Below are 19,906 nucleotides of genomic sequence, written 5' to 3'. Positions count from 1 at the left end.
AAACGAACCACTACACCAAACTACTAACCAAACTAAAGTGCTTTGCATTGTATAAAGCCCTTTGTATATTTTTAATTTATTGGTTGTTAATCCAGTATCAATAAAACCCACTTTTTAACAAATCCAAAACATTGTTGAAAAGGGGGAGGGTCAATTAGGCCGGTTTTCGGTCCCCTTAATTTTTTGGCCATAAAAAAAGTTTTTTTTTATTATTTATATCCAATAACTAATCGATTCCACCCTAAACAGGACATCTCCCCTCCTTCCGAATCAGGATCAAGGTCAATTAGAGGTCAGATGATCAAATGATCTCGGAGTTTAGGTTTTTTGGATCGATGTGTCCGAATCGGAAGTTTGTTTGTATCAGGCCATTTTAGGGTTGTTTGAAGATCATATCAAGGTGAAATTGAGAAAAAACCCAGCAATCAAATCCAACCATTTGTTATATAGGATTTTAGATTCGCTGGATTAGAATCCGTGGTTAGTTTGTCTGTATCAGGTCATTTAGAGGTCGTCTCAAGGTCATTTCAAGGTTAAATTGAAAAACCAAACAATTAAGTCTAACCGAATGTTATATAGGTTTCTGGAATAGCTGAATTCGAATCCGAGGTCAGTTTACCTGCAACAGGTCATTTGAGGGTTAATTCATGGTCACTTAAAGGACAAACCAAGAAAAAACTTGCTCGTGGTGCACATTGAATAGTTATTAGTCCTCCACTACTTGATTTGTGTCGATTAGCTTTATGTGAACCGAAGGTAAGGAGGATTGGCCAAGTTTTAGGTCAAGAGGTCACTGATGCGGAACCCATGCGAAATCCTACAACCGTTGTACAGGTCATTTTTGTGTCAAATAAGTAGATCTTTCATCCTTCAGGTGAACTTGCCTAAACCTTGCGTAGCTCTGTTTAAACTAGAGTGATTTTTTTTAACACCTGCTTTTAATGTCAACAATTTTAGCTTCGGTCGAAAACAGAGGGGTCTGGAATCGTCTCTCACTGATCCTACTAGAAGTCCTTTTTTTCAAATCAACCTTGGAATAACCTTGAACCTTTATTAATACATATAAGTGGACCTTGAAATCGGACTCAGTGACTATTAGAACGGTAATTTCCATAAATTAACTTTCAAATGACCCTAACATGGCCTTCAAATGATCTGACACAGACAAACTGACCTCAGATTTGAACTCAGCAACTCCAAATACGTGTATAACAGGCGGTTAGACTTAATTGCTTGGTTTCTCTCAACTTGACCTTGAACTTACCTTGAGACTATCTTCAAATAACCTGATACAGACAAACTGACCTCGGATTCGAAATCAGCGACCCCAAAATCCTGTATAACATATGGTCGGTTTTTTGTCAATTCGACCTTGAAATGACTTTGAAACGACCTTAAAATGGCCTGATACAGACAAACTAACCTCTGATTCGGAATCTGACCTATAATTGACCTTGATCCTGACTAGGAAGGAGGGGGAGGTCCCGTTTGGGGTAGAATCGATTAGTTATTGGATATAAATTTTTTTTTCCTATTTTTTGGCCAAAAATGAAGAGAGCCGTAAACCGGTCTACGAGTCTACGGCAAAGATCCTAGGGATAACTCAAGCGCCAAGTGGCTTGTGACCATAATACGTATATACCAAAAATTAACCGTTTTTTTTTTAATATTTATATTTTATCTAAAAAACATACCATTTGCAGTGCAGATGCTATTTCATTACATGTTTTATTTATTTATAATTCTGTAATTTTTAAGGTTAGTTATAACTGTATTGTGTTTTGTGAAGGCTACAATCATTCAAACAACAAAAACTCATGTTCTTATAGAAAGACTCATATTCTCCTCGTTGAATAGTTCCTATGTTTTTATTACCCTTGTTCAGTAATTTTTAATTTAACTAACCCAATTACTTGCAAGTGATCCAGAGAAAGTGAACCACTGAATTGGAAAGGTACTTAAACTATTATATTAGTGGTTTTATTAGTATAACAGAGTGGCAAATTTTAACGAGAAGTGAATATTAAAATTATACAAAAATCTCTTCTAGACTTGACAATTTCATAATGTGAAAATTATTCAGCACCGGCTTTCGAGTCCGTCATAAATATTAAGGCGAAGATTAGAGATAATATCTGGACGATTTGGTGACGACTGATGGCCCTTTGTTTTGGAATATAATCAATTCAGACTTCTGTTTACCTGTGGCAACGGCCTTGACTTAATATACTGTCTAGGGAGAAGTAGGAGTTTAGGGCCATTTGAATAATTGTTAATGGCTGTAATTTTCGAAGGATACATTTTTATGGATGGTTAAGCAGATACTACAGATGTAAATTTGGTGTAGGTGGTCGTTGTCTTACAAAAAATATAGTCGTTTGGTTTATCTGGAACGTTGTATTTTATTCACAAAAAAACTGTGTGTTTAGGTACTTGTCAATAGTCTACGATATTTAAAATATGCTTCATAAGTTGTTACGAGACAGAATTTATTTTTCTTCAGTTGTAACATTTAGTTTATTACTAAGTAAATAGCATTTCAAACCATTTCCCTCTTTTTTTTCTAGAAAACTTCATAAATCATGCAGATAAGAGTATACATATACTAATACAAAATGTCTTCATACATATTTTATGTCAAAGCTCATATCGTTAATTACAGAGGGAATGTAATCAATCAAAATTGGAGGAATCTTTCAGATATACAGGGTGACTCTAAAATACGTGAACCGCGTTTCTTGTATTAAAACAAGTGAACCCATGCACAAAAGTTAACACCATTGCAATTCGAGTATGTGTACACTATTAGCAGTGATATCACGAGACAATTGTTTTTAATTACTATAAAACGGTTTGAGGGACGAATGTTTCATTCGATATGCATCTGCATTGATTTGATGTAAGAACATTGCATACAGGGTGCTATGTTTTCTAAGCCTTCATCTCCTCGATCACCACATAACTTTTTTATATTTACATAATCATTTAATCATTTAAACGGCATTAATTGATTTTTAAAGATTTTCTTGTTTCTTGTGATATTTGGATATCTACACCTTTCAAGTAAAGGTAATTCTTCAGCCGTAAATATACTGAAGAATTAGATATTCATATTGGAATAGCGATCCTACATATTCAAAATAAGGAAAAGTTCACACATAGTTTTTAATAAGGCTTCCAAGGATAATAGGGCTGTTTAAATATTGTCTCCAATGTTAGGTATCTTAGGAATGGCTTCTGACTTATACGAAACATTTGGAAACACATTAATATAATTTTTTCTTTTTATTTTTTTCTAAGACAGATAAGTGAAAATATCGAACATTCTGGATTTCAGTGAATTTGAAGCAGGAGATATATTTCTTTTACTAGAAATCCATAATAGAAGAATTAGATAATCATAGGCGTACAGATAAAAAAAATTATGAGGTGGTCTAAGGGTGAAACCGACAAAAAAATAACACCATGTGTCACTTTGTTACATAATTAGGTGCATATCAAAAAAACAAAGATGAATTTTAAGACCTCAAACGGTTTTAAAGTTACGAAAAAATATTGTTTTGTGATACAACACTGAGTACAGTGTGATGTAGTCCACATTTCAGTAGACGTTGAGTTCTATATACAGGGTGTTCCGAATTACATCATCAAACTTTACTTGGTGATGGAACACCTTAAAATAAGAAAACATGTTTGTACAAGAATAGATGGTACCTACAATTCTTCGCTTTCGAAAAACGGGTTGAAATTAAAATAAAACATCCTACACTGTAAGAAAATTTCACTCAAATTTCACTCAATTTTACTCAATAATGTACCAATTTCTGTCCACACCCGATTGAGTGAAATTTTCACTCTATTAGTATGAGTGAAACTATTGCATCAGAAATGAGTGAGTTTTACTCAAATCCGAGTTACTGCTAACTATTAATTGAGCGACTTTTGACTCTATTCTGAGTATATGATTTAAATTTAACTATTATTGAGTCATTTTTTTACTCAGACTTGGTTTTTAATTAACTACACATAAATCATTAATTAGGATATACAGTGTTGAAATTAAATAACGTCGCGGGGACTCGTCCTGTCCTGGCTGACACCCGCCATCGCCAGCTAAGGCCTGTTCTCCTGGCGATCACGCTTTTCTGGACGGGCTCCTATCAACTGTGGTCGAGATTATAGAAGCAATATGTAAGTGGTGCCATCTTAACGGCGCCATTCAAATTACTCGAAATTAATATACATTTAAACTCACTCAAAAGGTACTGCGACATTCTTTGGCTCAAAAGAAGACGATTTGACTTAACTTCCATTAAGAAAAAATGTCTGGCTCCTCCGCTATTGATTGTCAAAGTTCTTGAAAAAAAGTATGTTTTTTGTAATATCTTGAGAATGTTACTATGGATTTTAATGAAACTTGCTGTGAACTTGTCCGGTTATAATGGAAGATGTCCCTCTCGATCTTCGTGCTCAGATGTGGTTCATACACGATGGTACTCCTCCGCACTTTAGTGCAGATGTAGCTGCACATTTAAATAATACTTTTTCACACAAGTGAATCGGAAGAAGAGATGATCCTGTCGAATGGTTCCCCAGGTCCCCGGACTTCACGGCATTAGAATTTTTTCTATGGGGAGCCTTAAAGAATAGTTTCCCAGGAAAAATAATTACGTAGGATTCAAAACGAGACGAGAGCCACTTTTTAGTTTTTCTTTTATTTAATTTAGTTGCGCAAACTCCAAAATTATTTGTTTCACAAAACAAAAATTATAGGAATTTTTTATTAGAAATTAAACATGTTATAAATATAACGTAATTATGAAATGTCAAAAAAAAATAATTTTGAAATGTAAAATTTTCTGTGAGATAAACATAGAGGAGGACATTTTGAACGATTTCTGATCTCACATCGTCTAATATGGCAATAAAGGCAGTATTTTAAAAATCTTATTAATCCGCTCATATTGTAAAACGGTGTGGCCAAATTAGCACCTTTCAGGACCGTCAGAGTCGAATAATCTCGATGAAAACTTCGCCGTTTATTCGGCGTATCTTGTCACGGGCCAAATTAATTGAGAACAGATGTTCAACGCGATGGATTTATACTAATTGGGCGAATGAGAAAAATGCGGTAAAAAATAACTGGGAGAGTTCCGGCCGAGTGTGTCCGGTGATCTAACGGCCATCTCCAACGAGCTACTACTTTTCCCGCGCAAGGTGGGCAGAGGGTTCGCACCACCCAGTGGCGTACCGTCCAAATTGGCTCATTCAGTCATATTTAATTTATGACTTATATGATCTGGAAGCACTTAACCTCGTAAATATGTTAAGTTGAAAAATCTAGTCGGCTGTAATAACTAATTTTAATCGTGTGGCCTTAAAACAATCGACTGACTCGACTCAATGCGCTATTAGGTATTGTCTCAAGTTATTTACTTGTGGTGTAGTTTTTATTTTTTTATAATTTCCCACCTGTTGGGAAAAAAATAATTGAGGAAATCTTTGCGCCAATAGGAGAAGCCAAAGGTTTTATAAAACTGTTTATTGAAAAACCAAAAATCGCACTTTGGAGAAAACAGAGAAGTAAAAAATGTGCATCACTATATCACAAACTTCATTTAATGACTCTGGTGCAAGATGGGGATAAGTCCATATATTTGTTTAATCCATTTTTACAATTTTTTTGTAAAATCCTTTTTCTAGTTTTTCTTTTCCTAGTTTCCGAGAAAAAAATTATTGAAGTTGTAGTACCTTCAACCATTACATAGCTGGATAACTCTAGTCTCTAGCGTCATTCGCAATTCGCAATATCGTCGTTGCGATAGTGTTTACAATAGTTTTTTAGTAGTTAGTGTCAAAATGGCTTGCGTGTATAACAACTCGGAGTTGATGGAACGGACCCAAATGTGTTTAGGGACAAAATTTTGACCAGTTGTTGTAACATCAGGTATGTCAAATTATTTTAATATTTAAAACCACAAATTAATTTTATTAATTAATAATTACAATAGCGACAAAAGCAGTTGAATTTACTGATGTAAAATAGGTGCTATATAATTCTATTTATTTCTTTCCTTGCGAAATTCTCGCAAGTTTTTACCCGTTTTTATCACACTTTATCGCCATGCCGATCGCATTGTGCGAGGTCAGGTTTTACAGTGGACCAGTTTTCAGTGCCGTGCAGAAGTATATTTTTAAATCATTTTCGAATTGCCTTTTTTGATTTTTTCTTTTCTGAAATTGTATTTGTAAGAGACCTCTGTACATCTAATTTTTTTTTGGTTATGTTCTGAATTACCCTGTATAATTAGGACAAATATAGTTTTAAAAATATGGATTCTGTGAAACTGAACTATAAGATAAAATCACTTATTCCGTGTTATAAATTAATGCAAGATTGGGAAAATTTAAGTTTTACTTATCCTCATCTTGCACTTCATATGTGTAGGTTTTTTGGTCTTGTAATTTGTTGTGGTCATTTATTTATGTTAAATATTACTTGTATTGCGAAAAAACGTTTTCAATGTTACTTATTAATGTATTTCACTCTTTTTCGTTATCAAAATTTGTACTGACATTTTTTTAAAATTAAAACCTAAGTGATAGTTTAAATTTGTTTGTATTTGTCTGCTTCCATACCTTCTCAATCATATAGGTATGTTGAGAGGGTATATGGTACCCAGCCAAACATATAGGCTAGCCACTAACGAGTGGTGTGACGTCACGTCATGGCTTCCGTGCGTTTTTCCGCTATCCGTTTTCGTTAATTATTTTGAAGAAGAAATTTTTGAAAAAAAAAATCTGTTCTTTGCCCATTACTTTAATTCCAAATGAAAAATTTTGCACCTTTTCTGTGCACAAATTTAAAAAATGGGAAACTTTCACTTCGATAAGATTTAGGTGAACCATTTCATTGGATCAAAAATATTATTCAAAATTATAGATATCTACCGAAAAATGTTACGATTTTTCAAAGGAACAAAAGTAAATCCTGATAGAGCATCCCCTGTTGATACGCCACTGGCTCGCCTTCGGGAGGAATCACCTATTGCACGCACGATCGCCCGACAGACAGACACCCTCGTATCGGGGATTGTTATTGTCATGTTATTACGCACATGTCTCGATTTCCTCTTCGTAATGCGTTTATTACACAATCGCATGGAACCGCCGCCGCGTTCGACTCGAATAAGCAAGCACCTTGACGAATAAATCAATCAAACTGGCGACTGCGGCCGTTGCGACAGTGATTAGGACGACAGTAATGAGCCTGGCTCTTTCAGAGGCTCAAACAAACCTAATTTTGCTATCGCTTCTTTGCCTTGCGGAAATCAAGGTGTTTCTATTATTTTTAAATTTTATTATAAGTTGTTAATAGTAAAAACAATATTATCAACTCGCTTTTAATGTACTAGTCATGAAATTAAATGAAAAAAAAAAAAAAAAAAATTGGTGACTATGAATAGGGCACTCCCATGTTTAATTTTCCTGATTTTTTGGTATTATTTGGTCCCAACCTATTTAGAGTAATCTTTCTAAAGTTTTTCAAATTTTTTTTTCAACCCCTCAAGAAATTATTAGCATTTGAATATTTTGAAATACCTGCAACTTGGCAAAAAATAAAGATATCATAAACAATTTTTTTCAAATGTTCGTTTTCAGAGGTAGTTTTATAAAAAAAAATATTAAAATAATACACTTTTATTTTTTTTGAGTTTTCTTTTTATTTTTACCCCAAAGAAGTGTTTTAAGAAAAAGAGTGGCGTTTTTTTTCTTCGGATAATTGTCAAAAAAATCGTCTCTCAATATGCAAATTTATGAGACAGGTTCTAGAGTGGGATCTTATTTTTTTTCGAAATAAAAAAAAATGTACTTTAATTTTTCTCAGATAATGTACGCTATTAAACCTAATTTTATTATAGAAGTAAATCGCGATTATTAAAAATGACATATTTTAAAACTACTTCTACTAATACTGTCATTATTAAATATTTAAATAATTATTCCGTTTTTTTTGTTCAATATTAAAAAGTTTGTTTTGCATAATGTCATAATAAGTTATATTGACCATTTAGTATTTAGTAAAAACATTTATATACAGGGTGATTCTTTAATAATGGGACAGAGCTTAATGGCAGGTCGCTGACTTCAAAATAGAACGATTAAGCCAAACATGGCTTACCCGAATGTTGCTCCTTTTCGGTCTACAGAGTGTAGTAGTAGTTGAAAAAATTACTTCGATTTTTTAAAATATTTTGAGCATCTTTGACCCGATTGTGTTGAAATTTTGTATGCCTATATTTTCAGACATGGCAATTACAAAATGGTAACTCTTTTGCAAATCACTTCTAGGGGGCGCTACTTGTAGTGTTCTGTCAGAGTAAAAATGGCGTTCCCGCACATTATTCTCGACCACTAAGAGAAAACTCGTATCTTGAAAGAAGTTTTCCAAACAGTTAGATTGGTGGTGGCAGCGAATTTCCTTGGCATGCGCGTAGCCCTGATTTAAATCTACTCGATTTTTATTTCTGGGGTAACGTTAAATCTTTGGTTTATAAAAATGTAATACAAATACATACTCGAGCAGCTGTGGGCAAAAATAGAAAAATCTGTTAACACCATCAGAGACCAACAAAGAACTCTATTCCAAGTCGGAGAGAATTTTAACGAGAGCATAAAAAAATGTATTGAAGTCAATGGTGGCCACTCTTGTAATTCGTAAATTAGAAGTAAGCATAATAAAATATTCAGATGTTAGGTATTGTGTTTGTCTCAATTCGTAGTTAAGTCTTCGTATTTCAAGGCCTGAAACAAATAATTTTCTGATTTAATTTCCACTGAAACCCTAAAATTGTAAATGGTCTTTCTTTCGAAAACGGTTAAGTTTTTCGAATTTTGTATTTAGAATTGAACGTAGTTTAATAATTTCCTATTAGTTTTTTGAAGAACGAAAAAGTTTGATATACGTATTTTTATTCTGACAGAACACTACAAGTAGCGCCCCCTAGAACTGATTCCAAAATAATTATCAATTTCGAAATTACCACATTAGAAAACCTAGACATATAAACTTTTAAGATAATCGGCTCAAAGATGCCCAAGATATTTAAAAAAAATCGAAAAAAAAATTTCAACTTTAACACCCTGTAGATCGAAAAGGGCAACATTCAGATAAGGCACGTTTTGCTTAATCGTTCTATTTTTAACTCAGCAACCTACTATTAACCTTTGTCCCATTATTAATAAATCACCGTGAATAGGTTAACGACGAAATAGAAAAAACAAATCTTTTTGAACACTTGACGGATTTTATTTTCTGTATTATTCCATTAAATATTGCCGCCAGTGATCTAAGCACCACTTCGAAGGAGAATAATAAAATTTTCTTAAATTTGGATGCAGATGTCTTCTGTAGGATATGTGATTGCATCTGCTGCATTCATCAGTTATTCAGTGAATATATTGATAATGAAGTAACAGTCTTACTAGATTCCAAAAAATTTTGGACTTCATCCACTAAGAATGTCTAATTCATAAAACCATCCTCATTCTAACTCTTCCTCCTTTAAACCTGTACCTATTTACAATTTTTACCATAGTGTAACCTGAGGGGTTATTTCTTTAATTATCTATCTACCGCTATGACCAGTATCATAACGGTATTAACTGACGAAAGAGTTTACTATTAACTTCTCGAAAGGGAGTTTATAATTATCATTACACTTTAATTAATACGTGGGAACTTAGAAATGTTGTAAGTACGTTCAGAGAATGAATACCAGACACTTACCTTATGTCGCTCGTTCACAAGGTAATCCAGTGGTTGGTTGTATAGGGTGGCACTTAAGTTGGAAGAACTAGAAAACACCAAAACCTTCCAGGAAGGGTTTTATTAACAATAAAAACAAAACAAACAAACAAAATAACGACACAACGGGCTCGAACAACATTATTAATTAATTTATTGCCACGCGACAGCGTACCGAGATTCAGGGAAAGCGCGATCCATAGCAAAACTTGGAATGACTTTCGCCATTATTAAATTAACCCCAGACTCTAAAACTAAGTAGACTGCTCGATGTGGAACCCAAGGAAAACTGCCTGTTTTTCGGAGATCTCTCCTGAATTCGACACCTCGCTTCGACACGCCAATTTCTTGGATCCAGACGTTTCTGTTATAATCTTACTGGCGGGAACCCTGAATATCGGCACGCTTTGGCATAACTATGCCATGTTAATAGTTATCTAATTGACTGAAATTACATTTATATAAATAATTCTGTGATTAACTGGATTTACCTTACCTAGCCTTCCTCTAATGACTCCGTCTAGCAATACAGGATGGATTAGTCAATCTCGTTTAATCTATTCTTATAGCTTGGAAAATCCGCCTAAAAGTCAGCTATTTGATCTATTATTATTTTTCTAACAACTTCTAAGAACTTATTCTTGGAATTCCTACGTTATTTGGAATGCATTTCGCGCGTTATTTGAAATATCGATTTTTCTCTTTATACCAGATGCTCAACACATGGCCCCGACAGTCTAAGTGAACTTGTTCAAAAATACTGTTAAATTTCATAGCGTCTTCTCCGAAGGACGCTAAACCTACTTGAGAACCCTTATCTTTTCGATAAATTATTGCTGACTGAAATATTTTACTTTTTGGCCCATCCGTTCCGAGAACTAATAAATAAATTACTACGCGTCCCGGCTTTTGTTACAATAGCTTCGAATCCGCTTCTCAACTCTGATCAGTTTTTCAAAATTGTCTGTCTTGAGCTGGATATCGAACCGCTAATTTAGTAGTAAATCTTTTGCTATAGTTTCAAATAGTACTCTTGGGACAATGTTATTGGTCGATGTTTCAAAAAGTTCACATAAACTTGAACTCGAAATCGTCAAACTCTAAACTGACACTGAAAGTTTTGATATAATTTGTAGTAAGTATAGTGTTTTTGATATTATATCCTTCTAATCCTAACTTCTCATCATTGATCAAAGTTTCAAAAATTCTTATTGTCTGCATTGAATTGAAAATTCTAAAATGGCACTAAAAGTGTCAAATAAAACCTAGCTTTTCATCATTTCATATCCTTGAAATGACTATAATAATTTTTGCTACAATTTCAAATCATACTATTGTGAACTTTTCATCAATCCTTCAAAAATTCTCACTGGGTGCTTTGAATTGGAAACCTTCACAACTTAAAATGAAAATCCTCAAATCCTAAAACGACAAAAAAGGATTTGCTACAGTTTGGATTCATATTCTTACGAAACCAGCTTCTTATAACTCATCAATGTTTCAAAAATCCTCATTGCCCACAGACGTGATATACAGGGTGTCCGCATTTTTTTGTAGCAGGACTTTCACAACTTGTACTAAAAGTCCTTTAAAAAAAAGTTCATGTAAAGATATATGTATAGATGCGTCGTTTTCGATTTACAGAGTGTTCAAGTTTAAAATGAGAATTGATTTTTTATTCGTAAAACGAAAACCGCTTTTTAGACTTTGTTGAAACTTGGCAACTTTGTAATAATAATACTCATTTTCTCACATAATATAATTTGTCCTATTTTCTCCAGTGGCGTCACAACAAGATACCAGCTTGATAAAAATAGAAAAAAATATGGTACGCCACTGCTTTTTGGTAAGTTTTTTCAGACTTAGCTATCAAAAAAACAACTTTTTTTGTTATTTAATTTTTTCCTATCTCGCTTTGTTTAGTCAGGAATAAAACAATTTCATGAATAGGTTCAAGATTTACTTAATTTATTTATTATGTCTGTTTTTGAGTTGCCAAGGATATTTTGTTGGGACCTTACATCCTGCCTAATAGATTAAGCGGTCAATTATTTCTTGAATTTTTAATTACCCAGCATGATAATATGCTAGACGATGTTTCTTTTCAACAAAGAATAGACTCGTTTTTTCAATCAGATGGATGCCCTTCCCAGTACTCTTTGGTGGTACGAAACTGGCTGAATACATAGTATCCACAGAGATGGGTGGATCGTGGAGGTCCAGTTGGGTGGCCTCCGCGATCGCCTGATCTAACACCTTTGGATTTGTTTGTTTGGGGATTTATTAAGGATGCAATTTACTCTACGCCTGTTAACTCGCAAGAGGAACTTGTACGACGAATCCGGAACGCTGCTCTCAGAATAACTCCACATCATTTGAGAGACGTTAGGCAGTCTTTGATACGTCCCTATAATTTGTGTGTAGAACGAAATGGCGGGCATTTCGAACAGCTGCTTTGAGGTCTATTTATACAATAAGTTGTTTTTCCATACCGTGTTGTTTATTTTTTTTATTTATTACAATAAACTGTGTGAAACAAAAAGTTTTATTTCTGTCTAAACAAAGCGAGATAGGAAAAAAGAGTAAATAACAAAAAAGTTGTATTTTTGATAGCTAAATCTGAGAAAAATTTCAAACTTACCAAAAAGCAGTGGCGTACAATATTTTTTTCTATTTTTATCAAGCTGGTATCTTGTTGTGACGCCACTGGAGAAAATAGGACAAATTAAATTATGTGAGAAAATGAGTATTATTATTACAAACAAAGTTGCCAAGTTTCAACAAAGTCTAAAAAGGGGTTTTCGTTTTACGAATAAAAAATCAATTCTCATTTTAAACTTTTAGTACAAGTTGTGAAAGTCCTGCTACAAAAAACGCGGACACCCTGTATACAAAAATAGGAAAAACTGAATCTAGTGAATGCGTGAAAAGCCCGGCGTCGAGATGTGCAGCAGGATGGGCGTGGCGCCTTCTCCGGAGCCTAGTCACAATACCGCTGCAGGTCCGGTCGATATCCCAGATTAGCGGGAAGCATCGTTCCCGTGGCCATGGCGACGGTGGCGGCGGCGGCCGGGGGACGAGCGAGCGCGCCTCCTCGCCTCTGCTGGTCACCGGGACATCAATTATGCATGGGCTTCACCGCTGAAATGCGGCACGTCAGGCGGGAAACCCTCCCCCCTTCCCACGTGTCGCGGTTGATTTTCAGAAAAAAAAAAGAAACGACAGCTTCGCCAAGACAGACTGTTCGTCATGTGTAGGTCGTACGACTTCTTAGAGGATGTGGCAGCGACAATGACGAAAAATGAGTGAAATAATCAATTTGTCACCGCGTTTATTAACCAAGACAATGCTAGCACACATAAAATTTGATTTAAAGAAAAATCTGGTACTCTGACTTTCAAACAATAACTTCTGGAAAAGATTTGTGATGATTAAGATTGAATTGATTGAAGCAAGTGTTGTTCACACTTTAATATAAAAACTAAGATACTGTGCCGGTACAAACAAATAATAAAAACACTTGACCACCTATTTACTTTACAGCAGTACCTAAATGATCATTTTTTTAAACAGAAATGTCAAAATTTTCATTTGTTTTTTTCATGACAAATACGATTAAATTACACAGGGTGTCCCGTGTAAGAACTGACAGGTGCATGTAGGGGTGTCCAAAATATTGTAATTTAACCAAACTTCCCTATATACAAAGTTGCACCCTGAGGAGTTATTAGCCCCCTCTTTCAACAGTCCGATAATTATTTATCTTTAAACTTTCTTTAATTATCAACTTTATTTTTTTATTGTATCAAAGGTAGTGCATAAACTTATATACTGTTTATCAAAGCTCAAAAACAAATTTATTTAAATATTCTAAAATTGTTTAAACAACAATTATTTTCAAAATATGTCGAAAGTTAGTAATTAATTAATTAATTAATTAATTAATTAATTAATTAATTAATTATTAGTTTAATCATGATTTCTTTTGTGATTAAAGTATAATTTAAACATTATTTACTGTTTAAAATATAAGCAAATGAGAAATTGACTCGTTATATTACAAAAATACAAAATTATGGTACAAAAAGTCGACCAATGTTTATTACAAGCGCCAGAGCTCTCCTAACTGACGGAATCGAATTTTTCAAAAAGTGTTTGAAAGCTTGAGAGCCCTTCTATATGTGACTAAATTTTCAAGTATCTAAGGGTCTTGGTTTTTGCTGTGCAAAATTTTGAAAAAATTTTTTCAAAATCTGGAATGCAAAATTATTATGTAAAATCTATCGAACCGATTTTGATGAAATTTAGTGTGATGATTCTACGTAACATGAACTTTTCTTGAGCCTAGTATGAAGGTCCTATACACAACTTAAAGACTCCAAAAAAATTCCCTAAAAAGTAATGTTTTTTAACCTGATTTTTTGCGATATTTTCGATTTTAATAATAATAATAATAATCATGATTCATTCGATTTGTAGTAGTCATATATTGTAAAATTTAATTACAAACATTCTTTTCCTCTTCCATTTTCGCCTAAAATCAACTCTTGAAAAGATACATAATTAAATAGAAAGAAAAATATGACATTTTTCGAATTTTTTAAACTTATTGTACTGCCAAAAGTTAAGCCCACGTTTTTTTTATGCGCATAGAAAAATTTTCATTTCTAGTGATATTTGAAAGTAAAAAAAACAAAAATCTCCGTAGATATACGATTCACCGAAACCAAAACAGATACCGCCTAGTCTATAATTCCAAAAAATAAATTAGCGTTGTAATAAATTTAAAATTCGATAAAATTCATATCGAGCAATGTGACAACGGCGCGGCGGTTTTTAACACAAGGTACTAAGGTGTATCATCTGGATACTGAAATAATAAACGAGCTTGTTTTTACACCAGAAGCAACAGAAAAGTGAAGAGCTGCTCTGCGCTTTTTTGACCAAATAAAGGCGATTGTTATTAATAAGAATGATTTGCTATTTACCTGGGCGAGCAGCGCAGGTGGTGCGGAATGAGTTTTATGCAAATCCCTAATAGAACCGTCACAACTAATGGATAAAAATGAGGCTGGTGCTCGCGTCATTAACGGAGAGCGTGACCGACGCAGCGGTTCTTTTTCTCCCTGTCGACAGCCAAGGGGGGACGCTCGGACTTGGTCGAGGTACAGGGTGTTGTAAAGTGGTGAGAACCAGCATCTCGTTTATTTTAAGAGATGTAAAGTAATTCTGAATCTAGTACGTGCTTATAAGCATTATATTTTCAAGCAAATATTTTTCATTATACGTTTGAAATTCGTCTCTGATACTTATATATACAGTGGTTCCACAATTGTGGGCCGAGGAAAGAAACCATTTTTTGTATATTTATGAGAAAATGTCACCGTAATAAAAATTTCTTGCTTGTACTCGCGCGCCGTAAAGTGTTACTATATACGGGGGTTCAATTTTTGGAAAAATGTAAAAGTAGCCACGAAGCCAAGTCAAGCGAAGTACCCCGAAATTCTGAAATATCGAAAGGAAAAAGTAAAGTAAATATGAAATTTAAATTTTGCAAAAAAGTAATTTCCTCATTCCCAATCATTTAGAAGGCTTAAACACACTTATTCTCTTAATGATGTCATAAACCGCTTAACAATAATTAATAATTCAATAAATTCCATTGATTTTAGGTCGGGATTTCTAGGAGGTCACACAATGCAATTATTGACTTCAACACAGAAAAAGGTACGGTAGATTTGATGCACTAAAGAATTAAATAATAAACGGTGTCTGATTAATGAACTGTAATTTTTATTATTGTTATACCTTCATCAAAAACAATAATTCAGTATATTAAATTAAAAGGGCGATGCTTTAAATAAACCCATAATACTCGTAGATTTTTCTGTGTTGAAATCAATAATTTCCAGTTTACACAAGATCTGCTAACTTTGGGCACAGCTTATCTTTGGGTATAGGGAACTATAGTATCATTTTAAAGTAAATTTAATTCTGCATCCATTAATGTAATAATATACAGGGTGTACCATTTGAAATGTTCGAGTAAATTCAACTTCAACGTCACAATATTGGCCACACGTTTTTAAACACTCCGTATGAGTTTTTGCAAATTTAACATAAACTGGTTGAATTCCATTGCTTTTAAATTATCCATGTCAAATTTTATTAATAAATAAAGCAAAATGTCGGAGTTATTCTATTTTCAAAAATCACTTCCCTCAATTTTTTTCGAAAATTAATAACTTGAAAACCGTCACATTTTGGCTCATAGTACCTTTTATTTGAAAATAGTCTAGAATCTGTCGTAGAATTAAAAAATGCATAAATATACATAGTGTCCCATTTGAAATAACAGAGTTGATGATAACTTTCGGTGTAACCGGAAGTGCGAGGAAGTTGACACTATTTTCATTGAATATATCTTTTTGATAAACTCCTTTATACAAATTTTCAGATTTCAATTCTGACTACTTTTTGAGATAATCCTACTGGTCCCTCTTCATGATACACCCTGCATATTATATATTATAAGAATTGTAACATTTTATGATGTATTGTCGTATTCCAACTTCAAATTTTTGCTGAATTTTCCAATCGGAACCATAAAGCCGTCTTCAATTACTATATATATTATACATATACAGGGTGTCCCATTTTAAACTACGCATCGAATTATCTCGTGTCAGGGAAGCCGCCAAGCCAAAAATAATCCTTACGAAAATTGTTGGGTTCGTAGGGGGACGTCGGATGGTGACCTTGGATTTGACTTTGACCTTCAAGGTAATTTGAAGATCAAATATATTTTTTTAAATAGGAACCTCCATTCTAGACCCCGGATTCAGAAGGAACGCAAAAGTTTACGTTTACAGAGGTACTTACGGCTCTTATTTCAAAGACAAAACATTTTAAATTATGCACTTGAATATCTCGTCAGGGAAGCCGCCAATCCGAAAATAACCCTTAAAAAGTTGTTGGGTTCAAATGGGATTCGGACGGTTACCTTCAAGTTGACCTTGACCTTCAAGGCTATTTGAAGGTCAAGGTCAATCTAATTTTTTAAATAGGCATTTCTATTTTTGACCTCAGATTGTGAAAGAACGCAAAAGGGTAAGTTTAGATAGGTACTTCAGGCTTGTTTATGTTTAGCTAGATATGTTCGTTTACGTTTAGATAAATAATTCTTCCTCAGCAAGGTCAAATTGAAGGACAGCATGCGATGTCCCATCTGAATCCAACAACTTTTGTAAAAGTTATCTTCGGATTGGTGGCTCTCCTGACGAGATAATCAGGTGCGTAATTGAAATATTTTGTCCTTGAAATAACCTTTAAAGATTATTCCAAAGAAGAGCCTTAAGTACCTATTTAAACGTAAAATTTTGCGCTCTTTCCGAATTTGGGATCAAAAATAGAGGTTCCCACCTCAGATTCGACCTTCAAATGACCTTGAAGGGCAAGGTCAAATTGAAGGTCACCATTCCATTGTCCCCCTCCGAACAACTTTTGTAAGGATTATTTTCGGATTGGTGATTTCCCTGACGAGATATTCAGGTGCGTAATTAAAAATATGACATCCTGTATATATAATAAAATAATATAAAAAAAATAATACGGAAAAATCGTATATAGAAGTATCATGGAAATGATACTGATGGTATTTGTTTGTGAAAACTGAGGACACATCAACAATTCACGCTAAGACAATAGTCCAATTAACTAAGCCTTTAAATCGAAATTTTGTCAACTTGGCTGAATTTTTGATATGAGTTAGTTTAAGGTATATTATAACAATAAGTGAGAGTAATTTTTTGTTCAACCCCCGGCCAAGGGTGGAAAAAGATAAAACAAAGGGCTTTTTCAAGATAACTCAAAAAGGGTAAGAGCTAGAAAAAAAAGTTTTTCATGAAAGTTGTAAAGCAGACAATTCTACATAAAAATGGTCTCTTAGCTTTTTCTTGTACTATTAAAATTAACAGAGTTAGGGAGGCTAGAAGTTAAGGGAAGATTTCAGAAATTTAATTTTGTTAAATCATTAAAATTAACGATTAAAAATTTGATTTTTTGTTATAACTTTCTTATTAAAAATTAAAAAATATATCTATTTCTCTGAAAAGAAAAGTTACATATTTTAGAGCAGATTGAAAAAAAAAATTACAAAATTCAATCATTTTTCTGTTTGTTATGATTTTTTTTAAATTTCTGAAATCTTCCCTTAACTTCTAGCCTCCCTAACTCTGTTAATTGTAATAGTACAAGAAAAAGTTAAGAGGCCATTTTTATGTAGAATTGTCTGCTTTACAACTTTCATGAAAAACTTTTTTTTCTAGCTCTTACCCTTTTTGAGTTATCTTGAAAAAGCCCTTTGTTTTATCTTTTTCCACCCTTGGCCGGGGGTTGAACAAAAAATTACTCTCACTTATTGTTATAATATACCTTAAACTAACTCATATCAAAAATTCAGCCAAGTTGACAAAATTTCGATTTAAAGGCTTAGTTAATTGGACTACAAGTTGAAGCGCAAACAAACTGTGCGTGATTGTCACATTCATATCGAATATTTATCAGTTCGAATAGGTAAATGAATAGTTTAGCTATTCGTATAGAAAAAATATCGAATATTCGAGTAAATCGCACTGTCGTATTATTCGAATACTTAACATTTGCCTTTATTCGAATTTACAGACAGTTATAATTCGAATATTCGAATTATTCGAATTTTGATTCTCTGCACCAGCTAAAAGTGACTTAAAATTGGCAAAAATTCACCACTTTCGCACCGCTCAGAATGTGTGGAACCACCCTGATACGTCCTGTCCCTTAATTAGGCAGAGTGTCCGGCGCGTTTACGCGCGGGGGTGTCGCAGCTACTGCCTCACGACATGCCACCAGGATATTAATCAACTCGCGGACGGTGTCCTTCTGGTTGCGTTAATTTGGCCCTGTTTGTTTTCTCTTTCGGGGGGGATCTTACCCTTCCGTTCTACTAACTGCAATACTGAGTGGTGCCAAAAAAATTTAGAGCTGATATTTCAAGGTCATAAACATGGGCCTTTTCAACAATCGATATTGATACCACCGTGTCGTAAGAAATTTCGTACAAGTTGATAAAATTGTTTGCGAAAAGGTAATGACTCGAAAATCCGATTAATTTATAGTCGAACTGACCCAACTGTTAAACCATGATTTCGATGCAACATTAAATATGCACGATTTAATCTGAATATTTGCAGGAATAAGCCGCAAAACAATTCTTCTACCATTATATAATATCCAGCGTAATTTGTTATTTATTATTCCTCACTTGTCCCAGTACGTGGAATATCCATTTATGTTTCCGTGAATTATTCTTTGATTTGTTTGTATTTTCGTAGGTTTAGTTAAATGTGTGTTTGTATTGAAACGACAGAATTTTTATTACTCTACACGAGAGGAAACGTCCAAATGACGGGTCAACCAGGTTCGGCTTAAAAAAGATTACTAGTTGAAAGTCGTTATATTAAACTACAGAAGTATACAAATCTTAAAAAAAACTGTTATGAGAAAATAATGTAGGTAACTGTTCATCAAAGAAAAATTTAATTAACAGATATTCAGGCCGAGTATGTATCCCATTTTATCTTAATAACAGTTACGTTATTTCAGGGTTAAGGTTAACGTTAAATGTTAAGATATACCGTTACTGAGGAATTAAGACCATTTTTAGCAAAAACTCGTATTGCAATTTTGTTGTTTTCTGAAGACGCTGTTGTGTCGACATTTTTAATAATAATTATGCAAAATTATTATATAATAAACAAGAGTCAATATTAGACAAAAACACATATAACTGACAGATGTCTTTTAGGTTATGAAACATGAAACAAATGCAAACTCGTAAATAACGGGTAAGTACGACATAAAATAGTTTGTAACACGTTATCTTAAATTATAACAGAGTTTCTTAAAGGCAAGGAATTTGGTGTCGCTATAGTATAGTAACGTACGTGTTATTTGCCTAATGAAAATGAACGGCTTGTTAAATTTACATTTACTTGCCGGTTTTATAAACGCACATCGAAGGTAAGTTGTAAAATTTAAGTAACTTTGGTAAGTATTTAC

This window comes from Anoplophora glabripennis, unplaced genomic scaffold, assembly GCF_000390285.2.
Source record: "Anoplophora glabripennis isolate ALB-LARVAE unplaced genomic scaffold, Agla_2.0 scaffold254, whole genome shotgun sequence".
In the NCBI taxonomy this organism is placed as follows: Eukaryota; Metazoa; Arthropoda; class Insecta; order Coleoptera; family Cerambycidae; genus Anoplophora; species Anoplophora glabripennis.
Note: the sequence above shows the minus strand (reverse complement) of the source record.